Here is a 12,942-nt window from a genome sequence, read left to right as displayed (position 1 = left end):
ACAGGGCGACTTGGAGGCGATTTGTTTGTGGCCATCCCAAACGGGATTGAGGCGTCTGGCAATAGATAGATAGATAGATGTCCCTTATTGGTGTGATTTGGGTCTTAAATAGGTGCAATGCATGTCCAGAGGGAGTTGTATAGGTGTTTTTCTGAGTTAGGGTCCATAAGTACAAGTCCATGGGGCTGGGGCCCAATATCCGGACAGGATCACTATCCGGACATGCCTTTGGCTCTATTGCGTCGGATATTGGAGGGATTACTGTAGACAGTAGAACCTCTTTGGTCTGGACCCCTTTGATCCGGATTTCTGTTAATTCGGACACAGTTAAAAAATTATAAGGTCCAAAAATATTCATCAGAGAAATTACCAATATGCCGGGAATCGAACCCGGGACTCTCAGGTGAGAGCCAGGCAGCATACCACTACACCACGACCAGGTAAAAGTTAACTCACGTTGTCACAATCTTGTAACCAACGTCCCTCCGCCCCCACTGTGGGCATGAAGAGGATGAGTTAACCCCCTGGCACTCGGGCAAGTAGATGCTTTTAATCTATCCCAAACACTTACGGCAAGTCAGAATGATTTTTCCTGTGAAAAAAATACAGGTTCTCTCTTCATTCTGACTTGCCGTAAGTGTTTGGGATAGATTAAAAGCATCTACTTGCCCGAGTGCCAGGGGGTTAACTCATCCTCTTCATGCCCACAGTGGGGGCGGAGGGACGTTGGTTACAAGATTGTGACAACGTGAGTTAACTTTTACCTGGTCGTGGTGTAGTGGTGTGCTGCCTGGCTCTCACCTGAGAGTCCCGGGTTCGATTCCCGGCATATTGGTAATTTCTCTGATGATTTTTCCTGTGAAAAAAATACAGGTTCTCTCTTCATTCTGACTTGCCGTAAGTGTTTGGGATAGATTAAAAGCATCTACTTGCCCGAGTGCCAGGGGGTTAACTCATCCTCTTCATGCCCACAGTGGGGGCGGAGGGACGTTGGTTACAAGATTGTGACAACGTGAGTTAACTTTTACCTGGTCGTGGTGTAGTGGTATGCTGCCTGGCTCTCACCTGAGAGTCCCGGGTTCGATTCCCGGCATATTGGTAATTTCTCTGATGATTTTTCCTGTGAAAAAAATACAGGTTCTCTCTTCGTCCAAAAATATGTTGAAAGTAATTCTAAAGTCATTTTCAGTATCGGCGCGGAAAGCGATTATGATTCGTTTAGTCTCGGATCACGTTAGGTCGCAACATGGGCGCCTGTTTAAACACACGCTAGCATTCGTTCCATCAACTAGTTCACCAACCATTTATATTTTTACGCTGTATTTCAAAAGTTAATCCTCCTTACCATGCCCCTTAATGCAAGTGTAGCTTCTGCAATGAATAAATGTGTTAAAAGGAGGAGTTTGCTTACACAAAAATGGGTCAGAATATTCTGCAGTGTTTAATAATTACTATAGGTTATTTTTTGTACTTAAATGTGCTTTACTTGTACATCAAACATTAGCTTCTTGCCCATATGGGTGTTATCAATATGCCAAACATGACAATGTATTTTTTGCCTACATAAGTTTTATTTTTATTCCAAATAGTACAGTTAATTAAATAATTTATTTTTTTGCCTACACGGGCCTTAGTCAATTACTACAATTTTAAATGTAGGCTAGTTTCTTGTCATGGCCTTACCTGTAAATTATGCAATACAAAACTATCGTACATGATTAGTTTGGTTATTTAGTAGACTGAGGATGAGGTGGAGGGATGGAGTTGAGAGGTATATGAGGGAGGGGGGGGTGAGTTGGGGGGAGGGGAGTCAAATGGTGGGTGACAGAGTGACTTGGAGGCGTTTTGTCTGCGGCCACCCTTTGCGGGATTAGGGCGTCGGGCTATAGATAGATAGATAGATAGATAGACTTTCATCTTTTGCAGTAACGTAGGGTTGACATATGCCACATATGTTAATAATTAACAAACATACCATATGTAGATAGATTTTGGTATGAACTGGAGATTACCCTGATGGTCCGGACAATCTGCTAATTCGGACAACCCTTCCCCCCCTATAGTCCGAATGAGAGAGGTTCTACTGTATATATATATATATATATTTTTCATTCATTGCCAGACGCCATGTATCCCAAATGGGGTGGCCAAGGGCTTAGAGTTAACTGTTTTACAGGGAGGGGCACTAATCCTCCACCAACCCCACTTGACACGTAGGGATGCCAACAGCATCTGGTGTTCCCAGGCAGTCACCCATCCAAGTACTAACCAGACCCAACGTTGCTTAACTTCGCTGATCGGACGGGAAGCGGTGTACTCAACGTGGTATGGCCGTTGTATATATAAATATATATATATATATATATTAGTCCGTGGGCTAGATAGGCCCCTTGTGCACCCCCCCCACAACTTAACTTCATAGCATTTTTCTGAAGCCTTGTTATGTCCCCAACATGGAATGGACAACCAACAGTGAATAAACTGGGATACACTGGGTGATTTGAGCACATTTATATGTTTAACGTAAAACCCGGGATTTTGCGTCTCCCACAGACCTCTGAGTATACATGTTTTTCCTAAGACTGTGAATCGCTTCTTATGATGTTTATAATGACATATTTGGTACCAGGGGAAAGGAAATTTTTTCTGCTATTCAGAAATCTATAATTGGTTATTGTATCTTTCACACAAAACAGGATGCCTGACATTATTTTGCCATAACCAAATTATAACTTATTTTACACGTATGCTTGGCTAACAATACTCTTTATAATTACCTTTGAAGCTCCATTCTCTGATATCCAGTTCAGATCATCTGTTATCATAAAGCTTTAAAATGTTCTCTTCATCAAAGTCACATTTAACAATATATAAAGTAAGATTGAAGGTGTTTTAGGAGCATATTGCAGTTTTGTGACCCGAAAATCATGAAATAGTTAGGTTAGTGACCTATTACATTTATGGTTTTCTTGGAGGTATATATTGCCCACATTCCCCTAACATATTCTCCTTATTTATAAAATATTGTTGGGTACTAATGCCTTATATTTTATACAGGCATGATAATATTAACATGTGAAGCATGGCCGAAGTCAAGGAACCACCAAAGAAAAAGAAGAGCGATGATTCAAAGACGTGCGTCACACATGTTAATGGACTGAAATATGGTGAAATAAAACTATTTCCAGAAATAAAGAATCCTGAGGAATGTTTATTAGACTACAGAATGTCAAAGCTAGACGACAGGCACAACCTCTTGGCTCTGTTCACAGGATGGATGATAACATGTACCCTCATCCCACAAGCCATCGAGCCTCATAATGGCTATCATATGGTATGTTACAATTGATTCACTGCCAATCTGGACCTTCTGAAGGATGAACACTCAGATCAAGAACCCTCTACTTCCTATAGACCTAAAAGATCTTTGTATGATAAGGGTTTATTCAAACCAGATTGCATATTTTGTGGGTCAGAGAAGCCCAATATAATGAAGAGAAAGCAATCGTGGACCACAGAAGAGCTCTGGGTTTTTGGAAGAGAAGGCTGGAAGAACATTCTTGAGGTAGCTGAAAGGAAAGGAGATGAAACTCTGTTAAGGTGAATTCGTGGGCAAGATCTCTTTGCTGTGGAAGCAGAATACCACTGTTCATGTCACTGTAGTTATATCCAGGATCCAACCAAGTGGCGGAGTAAAGACAGAGACAAAAACCAGAAAAAAATGGAAGAAGTGCATAGGAAAATATCTGAATATATATGTGAGAAAATCCAACAATAAATCATTCAAGACATGCAAGTTATGATGGTAGAGGACCTTCCAAAGCTCTACATTGAAAGACTATCTGAAACAGAATTCCCAAACCCTGATTTTAGAGGAGAAAACCTTAGACTCAAACTATGCAAACAGGAAGTATTCAAAGATTGCTTGAGTGTCTGTCCTCTTGGAATGTTCAGGTCTTATCTGATATACAGTAAGGATATCGACATGAATACAGCAATGAAAAGGTCCTACGAACTTGGGTCCAGAGATGTACTAACTGAAGTTGCTACTTATATACATCAGGTAATAATATAACAATAAATAATACTATACAATGAGCACTGACTACTGTTAGAAGAGATTTTATCCATTACCGTTAATGAAAGCACCATAAATTATCACAGCAAAGAGATCTTGCATATGAATTTGCCTTAACAGAGTTTCATCTCCTTTCCTTTCAGCTACCTCAAGAATGTTCTTCCAACCTTCTCTCTCAAAAATGCAGAGCCCTCCTGTGGTCCACGATTGCTTTCTCTTCATTATATTGGGGTTCTCAGACCCACAAAATATGCAATCTGGTTTGAATAAACCCTTATTATACGAAGATCTTTTAGGTCTATAGGAAGTAGAGGGTTCTTGATCTGCTATTCATCCTTCAGAAGGTCCAGATTGGCAGTGAATCAATTGTAACATACCATATGATAGCCATTATGAGGCTCGATGGCTTGTGGGATGAGGGTACATGTTATCATCCATCCTGTGAACAGAGCCAAGAGGTTGTGCCTGTCGTCTAGCTTTGACATTCTGTAGTCTAATAAACATTCCTCAGGATTCTTTATTTCTGGAAATAGTTTTATTTCACCATATTTCAGTCCATTAACATGTGTGACGCACGTCTTTGAATCATCGCTCTTCTTTTTCTTTGGTGGTTCCTTGACTTCGGCCATGCTTCACATGTTAATATTATCATGCCTGTATAAAATATAAGGCATTAGTACCCAACAATATTTTATAAATAAGGAGAATATGTTAGGGGAATGTGGGCAATATATACCTCCAAGAAAACCATAAATGTAATAGGTCACTAACCTAACTATTTCATGATTTTCGGGTCACAAAACTGCAATATGCTCCTAAAACACCTTCAATCTTACTTTATATATATTGTTAAATGTGACTTTGATGAAGAGAACATTTTAAAGCTTTATGATAACAGATGATCTGAACTGGATATCAGGGAATGGAGCTTCAAAGGTAATTATAAAGAGTATTGTTAGCCAAGCATACGCATAAAATAAGTTATAATTTGGTTATGGCAAAATAATGTCAGGCATCCTGTTTTGTGTGGAAGATACAATAACCAATTATAGATTTCTGAATAGCAGAAAAAATTTCCTTTCCCCTGGTACCAAATATGTCATTATAAACATCATAAGGAGTGATTTACAGTCTTAGGAAAAACATGTATACTCAGAGGTCTGTGGGAGACGCAAAATCCCGGGTTTTACGTTAAACATATAAATGTGCTCAAATCACCCAGTGTATCCCAGTTTATTCACTGTTGGTTGTCCATTCCATGTTAGGGACATAACAAGGCTTCAGAAAAATGCTATGAAGTTAAGTTGTGGGGGGGGTGCACGAGGGCCTATTTAGCTCAAGGTGTATATACAGTACCCTCGTGCCAAACACGCGTTTGTCCAGCACGATTCGCGTCCAGCACAGAGAGCAAAAAATTAGTACGATTTAATTACTGTAACATGGGTGCTTTAGCATAACACAGACGGAGCTCCGAGAAGTGGGTGAAATCCGCAGAGTTCGCCTCTAGCACGATCACCCCTGGTCCAACACTGTCATACTGGACGTTCCCGTGACGCTGACAGCCAATCAAAACTTCCTATCAAGTAGCCTCCCCCGCCCACTATGGTGATGTGATCGTGATGTTGCCCAATTAAAAATGCATCTGCTCTCATTTGATGTTTTGTTTAAATTTCTTCCGCCACAGTGCCACTCAGTCACATAATTTGCACTGGACAGTGCTCTTTTCTCGCTGCATTTTCTGCCCTTGCTACTGCATTTTACCCTGCTCATGATGCCTAGGAAGCCTTCTGAGAACCCCAAGAATCAACGGCACCTCTCTCAGGCCACCAAGCTAGAAATCATCGAGAGGAAGAAGAAAGGGGAGAGGAATTTCGAAGGATTTATGAGGGAGGTTGAGGAGGAGCAGCAGCCATTACCTACTAGTGACGCCAGCAGCCATCCAGTAGGACTACCTACAGCCTCGGATACCACCTTCCATTCCCAGCAAGCCCACCAACACTATCCTAAAAGGTTAGTTATCATTCATAGTACAGTACTGTTTATTATAATTACAGTAGTACCAATATATGTATAGGTATATGGTAGGTATTTAGGGTGACTTTTGCAAGGGTTGCTGACATAATTCATTTTTCCCCATAAGCTCTGTTGTTTGTCCAACACATTTTTGGTCCTACACGGGACCTGTGCATGACAATATTACCATGTTGGACGTGAGGGTACTGTCTATATATATACAGTAAATTCTCAAATTTTCTACAGTTTAGAATTCGATGATTGGAATTTAGGTGCATTTTGGAGTGGTCTGCCTACCTCACTTTTCAATGCAAAATCGCGAATTTCGATGCTGTCACGGGCTTCATAAGCAGAAACAGTCAAAGATCATCATCTTCTTCAGGCCAATTACTAAGGTGTTGCAAGATATAACCATCCAAGAGGGTGAGGAGGAAGATGTTGACACTGCAGATGTCCAGATACTCAAGGATGGTTTTCATTTTGAGGAATTTGGGTTGGATACCTCCACAGAGGAGGCTGCTTCAACTAAGTGGTCCACCCCTGCCACACACCACCAACACCAGCCAGCCAAGTGATAATATTCTATAACCTAAGGTTAGCATTGTACTGTACAGTGTGCTGTAACTACTGTAATAAAAACTGACAGGATACTGACAAACTGTAACAAATTTTGCTGTATTCTACACTACAGTACAATATGGCAATACAGTGCAGAACTACAGTTAGTTCACCACATTTATAGTTCATAAAGTTTACAGGGAGTGTGGGCAAAAAAATCATGATTTAACGTAGTGAAGTTGAGAGGCCCTGGACCCAAATTGATTTTTCCCATAAGAAGTTCAGTTTAAATTTCGATGTTTTGAATTTAGATGCGTTTTTTTGGTACTTATGTTCATCGAAATTTGAGAATTTACTGTGTATATATAAATATATATATATATGTATACTGTATATATATATATATATATATATATATATATATACAGTAGACCTTAGTTATCCACGGGGGTTAGGTTCCAGAGACTCCTTTGGGAGTCAAATTCCACGGATGCTCAAGTCATCATCACAAAATGGCATATTATTTCCACATAAGCTAAGCACATCCCTGAGAAAATAAAAACATACTTTAACCCTCTCGCACACGATAAGTTTCAGTAAGTTTTCTGGCTCATGATTTTATACGACGAAGCCGCCCGGCCGGGGAGCCCGCGCGCGGCAAATTTGAGCGAATGAAACACATTCTTGCCTTATTTTCGCCACCCAAAAATCCATGTATTCCCATGAAACCTTTCTCAAGGTAGGCATTGATGTTTGTTCTATCTGATAAACAGGACCAAAACACAGGAAAACACCAGCAAAAAAAGTTATTAGCCCTGGAAGCATGGTCGAGTAAACTGTTTTCACTTCCCAACATCGCCGTTTGAATGTTTTCCATCATACAGGAAAATGATCTAATAAGTTTTTATAGAGAATGTCATCAGCTTTCTAACGAAACAAATCCGGTTGAGATATGATGTATACTTTTCGAGAAAATGGCCAAAAACTGAAATCCATTTTCGGAAAAAATTCACTGACCTCTGATAGCTAAATTTTCCCAGACACCTTATGTTTTTATTACATAGTAATATGCCCAAATTCACCAGCTTTCCCCATCTCAAAGAAGAACCCCATACGCCTCATAGTTCTCGAGTAAATCGAAAGAAAGTACTAGGCACTCCGTCGGTGATTGACTTTCGTGATGCGCGCACGGCGTACGCAATGTTCCCGCCTACTTAACAACGAATTCCTATCATAAATATTACATAGTTATGTATTGTACATACGTAGAATTTACTGCTCTTTATCATGGTTCAAACATGAAATCGATACATCCAATAGTTTTCAAGTAATTGGCTGACAAAGTGAGAGTATTACTACGAGCGTTAATCAGTGGTAACAGCCACGAAGAGACACTCATTTCCACTGCCTTTTCTCGCACAAGACGTAACATAATGCTTACATTTTGGTATTGATCATACGTAGAATTTAGTGGTATAGATCATTGTTGTTACAGAAAATCGGTCTAATAGTTTTCGAGTAATTGGCCAACAAAGTGAGGTTAGTACTCTGAGCGCTTGTCACTGATAACAAACGAGAGGAAAAAAAAAAAAAACTCGCCTTTTACCCCCCAAAACGCTGCCAAAGGCTTACATTCTGGTATTGATTATACGTAAAATTTAGTGGTACTGATGATGGTTGTAACAGAAAATCGATAAGTCTAATAGTTTTCGAGTAAATGGCCGACAAAGTGAGGTTATTACTCCGAGCGAATGTCACTGATAACAAACGCGAGGAAAAAAAACATTTCCCTCGCCTTTTACCCCCCTACCAAAGGCTTACATTCTGGTATTGATTATACGTAGAATTTAGTGGTATTGATGATGGTCGTAACAGAAAACCGATGTCTAATAGTTTTCGAGTAATTGGCCGACAAAGTGAGGTTATTACTCCGAGTGAATGTCACTGATAACAAACGCGAGGGAAAAAAACATTTCCCTCGCCTTTTATCCCCCAAAACGCTACCAAAGGCTTACATTTTGGTATTGATCATACGTAGAATTTAGTGGTATTGATGATGGTTGTAACAGAAAATCGATGTCTAATAGTTTTCGAGTAACTGGCCGACAAAATGATGTTATTACTCCGAGCGCTTGTCACACAACAACCGCTAGGAACAAAAACATTTCTCTCGCCTTTTACCCCGCAAAACGCTACCAAAGGCTTACATTCTGGTATTGATCTTACGTAGAATTTAGTGGTATTGATGGTGGTTGTAACAGGAAATCGATAAGTCTAATAGTTTTTGAGCAATTGGCCGACAAAGTGAGGTTACTCTTCCGATCGCTATCAACTTTTACACACACTGTTTTTTCCTTGCACACCTGCCTGAAGACTATGCTACCAACTTTTTTCCCCCTATCTGTACAGACTGTTACATCTTCCATGGATGTTTTCCTATTGTTATAACCTACTACACATAAACATAACTCTTCTATAGTTACTGCTGTGGAGATTTACTTTCTTTCATATGTGTAATCTGTAGGAGAAAATGGTTATTTGTCTGAAAGTTGGAGAGGTAATGGTAATAGATTATTATATATATCAACAAAATTTGCAGAACTCATTTCCTTCAGGGGTGTTGATCCAGTTAGACCAGGGATTTGAAGATGAGGAGTTATGTAGTGTGTGTGTGAGTCAGCTTCTCCCTGAGAGTATGAGGCAACGCTATTTTTAACACACACCACACTCGTTCACAGAAACTCGCAGCTTGTTTGACATATATTTCATACAATTCCATATGCATTTACACTATCAGAATCACAATAATTCCAGCCCTAAAACACCGGTAATTCTCCCCTCCCGACTTCAGGTTTGCCCCTTGACAACACTCTGTTTCATGCCGTACGTAACGCTTGCTGGCTCCATAATTTCACCAAGCCATCCACAGTATTTTTCACACAATATATGTTTATGCCTTGGGTTCATTTATATACGTATTTCCACTCACGCCATACGACCTACGGGGGGGCGGAGTGGCGAAACCCCGCTACACTGACCATGCGTCTGGCTCCAAGGCCCAACGATTGCTAACGGCCAGAATTGCTTTTCAATACATATATGTATGTTCCATCAACAATATCACGTCACTGTATGTTCACATACAATGTATTATCTCACTGAGTCAATAGGGCCTTTGCCTCGGGCGAGAGGGGGAGAATTATGGACGATTTAAAGGGAACCACGAGCTGTCAAACACCACCGCCTGACTGCTCGACAAACACTGAGGTTGGAGGGAGCGGGCTGAGGTAGATAAGGCAAAGCAGCATTGCCAATGACTTACCTCGAGAGAGCATTGGCGACGCTATGACGCCTCAAAAAATCACGCAAATCAGCCTATAAGTTTTTTTCTGACGATTATTTTGGTGCTTAAACCACGCGATTCGCGTGACTGTGCCTTTTCACAATGGAGGCCACGTCACGCGAATCGCGTGACCGTGTCTGAGAGGGTTAAAATATTACAAATACATATTACCACTCACCAAAAAACTGTGTGTTCTCTTCATGACCTTCGTACAATAATGACAGTTGCTGTATGACGATGATGGTTGCTGTATAGATGACGATGATTGCTGTATGTTGACGACAATGACTGTAGTGCAGTTCCTACAGTGCCAATGTGGTGAAGCGACGAGATGTGTGGTGGCACTGTAGGTAAGTGTGAGTCTAGTCTGACCCTTCTGTCAGGACGCCAGATAACACTGTATGCTCTCTCTTTGGCTTAGAAGGATTGTTTTTATCGTTTACTTGTTTCTTGGAAGCCATTTTTTACTTACACAGAGAATTACAGTAGCGTTGTAAACATGAGAAGGGCGAAGATGATGTAAACAAACCGACTGTTGTTTACAATTAGGCTGGTGGAGTGGCGGGAATGTCCATGGTTGCAGGTATCCTAACTGTAGCTACAAATGAAGTGCGAGTTGTGTGCCAGTTTCAAATTAAGTTACAGCATATAGTCTGTCTATCTATTCTGTCTATTGCCAGACACCATAATCCCGCAAAGGGTGGCCATTTGACACTGAGTTAGTTGTTTTACAGGGAGGGGTATAGTATTAAAATAAGTTTGATCCATGGAAACTTAAATCTGCGGATGCAAATTCCGCGGATAAGAAGGCTCTACTGTGTATGTATATATATATATATATATGTCTATGTATATATATATATATATATATATATATATATATATATATATATATATATACACACACACAGCAAGCTCGCCTCTAATGCGAGGGTTTCGTTCCAACCGTGGCACGTTGGGCGCGAAACCACGTAAGTTTTAATACTCCTTATTTTGCTCCCTAGACCCCCTAAATCAGTGTTTTGCTGTTATCTGCCATTGGTAATCAATATGAAGCACCTTAAGTGGTTAGAAAGTTTATTTAAAGTTATAACTTACAAATACAGTACTTGTACTGCACAGCAAAACTTCAACACACAAATACGTAAACACAAGGCAACATTACGATGCCGAATGCTTTCGGGACAATTCGTCATCAAGTTAATTCGCCATCACAACAATAACAAGACAATTTGCCGTCATTAATGAAGACAGCTGTGGGTGATGCTAAAATATAATTCAAAGGCGAAAATACGTTTATTTATAGAATGATGGGGATCGTTAAGGGTGCGAATTGTCCCAACGGGGAATCGTCCATGTTTTGACGGGGAATAGTCTGACAGCGAATTGACTTGACGGAGAATTGTCTTGGAACCCTCTGATCATGGGTAATCATATAAATCAGGTTAACTGATTACAAGACTTTATTTAACGCTTTAACTTTATTTAAGTGCTTTAACTTACATACCAGAACAATAAATATTCAACTTACAAATACAGTACAGTACCGTGGAAAATCAGTGCAGCAAATCTTTAACGAACAAATAAAAAAGGCAATATTCCGAAGCCTATTAGGTAAACTGGTTATAAGACTTTATTTCTTGCTTTAACGTTATTTAATAGTACAGTAACCTCTCAAATAACGTGAGGGTTAGGTTCCTGGAGAGGTCGCGTTAGTTAAAAATGTGTATTTTAAACATAATTTTCCTATAAGAAACAGTGGTAATATTGGGGGTTACGTTCCTGGACTCTGGGAAAGTCTACCCATTTGGGGAGCTATGCTGCTCTGTACTTAAAAGCAACAATATTAATTGAAGGAATATCCATGTAAAAACAAAAACAGTATTTTGGGGGAGAAATAAACAACATTTGAGCTCTAGTTGGGCCGATGCATTGTTTACTTCTCCCCAAATACATACCGTTTTCATTTTATACGAGGATTTTCTTTCAATTCTGCTTCATTCACGACATTGTGAAAGTTGCTCAACATTATTAATGCATTAGTAGGTCATAAAAACACTACAGTAAAAGCAACATTTTCATTACAGTAAGTAGGTCACAAACAATAACAACACACAGCCTCACTTCATCTATGCATCACTCGTTGTCTGCAGCTGTCCCTCCTGACCCCACTCTCCCACCCTAAATGTGTTGTCCCTCCTCGCTCTGCTGTCCCTCCTCACTCTGCTGCCCTTCCTTTTCCTCTTCCTCTGACTCCCGTGCTACTGGTGATGAAGATAACTCCCTTAAGTTTTCTGTCTCCTTCGTAAAGAACTGCTTTATCTTGGTCTGAGTGGTTTTCTTCTTTCTGTGCTGCAGCATCATGTTGTAACAATTTAGATCTGCCATCACTTTCCTGGCCAAATTTTGTCCGAAAATGAGCCAAATTGCTCATAATGGGGCCAAACATCGTTTTTGATTAATATAATTTGAATAAAACCAGTTTAAGCAACAGGCAAATAAAAAATTGTATTTATGCATAAACTGCCACACATGGTCTATCAGCTCGGGACTGTCCAAGACGTGCGCAGCTAATTTGAAACCATCACGTACGTGTAAAGTCATGTTAAATTGAGAAACCCTTGTTAGTTAAACATATCTCCTTAAATATTTGCTCGTGTTAAAATGAAATCGCGTTTTTTAAACTCGCGTTAGTTGAGAGGTTACTGTACTTTAACTTGTACATAAACGTACAAGAACAGTAATGTAATTATTTAACTTACAAATACAGTACTGTGGAAAAGCAGGACACGATCATGTGATCAAAAGAAACTGTACATGGTGCTGCACTGATGTTCGAGGATTTGGCCATTCAAATGCTGCCTCTCGCATAAATTTATAGTTTTTGTAATGGTTCTTTAATCTTACGTTGTCTTATACGTATCCCAGCACTAACCGCGTATAATTGCGA

The 12,942-nt window shown here is 39.9% G+C and overlaps 1 protein-coding gene and 1 non-coding gene across 2 annotated transcripts in view; one reads left to right on the top strand and one right to left on the bottom strand.

Annotated features, from left to right (window-relative positions):
* The window catches only part of LOC145414620 (uncharacterized), a 784,070-nt gene that overhangs the window by 421,361 nt on the left and 349,767 nt on the right, over positions 1–12,942 (top strand). The gene's annotated exons all lie outside the window — the stretch shown is intronic.
* On the bottom strand, positions 2,221–2,339 carry LOC145414798 (5S ribosomal RNA). The gene has a single exon (XR_013899951.1). It is a non-coding gene; the product is annotated as a 5S ribosomal RNA (ribosomal RNA).

The sequence above is a fragment of the Coenobita brevimanus genome, chromosome 100 (assembly GCF_032717465.1).
Source record: "Coenobita brevimanus isolate Jiangsu-jjx chromosome 100, ASM3271746v2, whole genome shotgun sequence".
Taxonomy (NCBI): Eukaryota; Metazoa; Arthropoda; class Malacostraca; order Decapoda; family Coenobitidae; genus Coenobita; species Coenobita brevimanus.
This window is presented reverse-complemented; position numbering and strand designations above follow the sequence as displayed.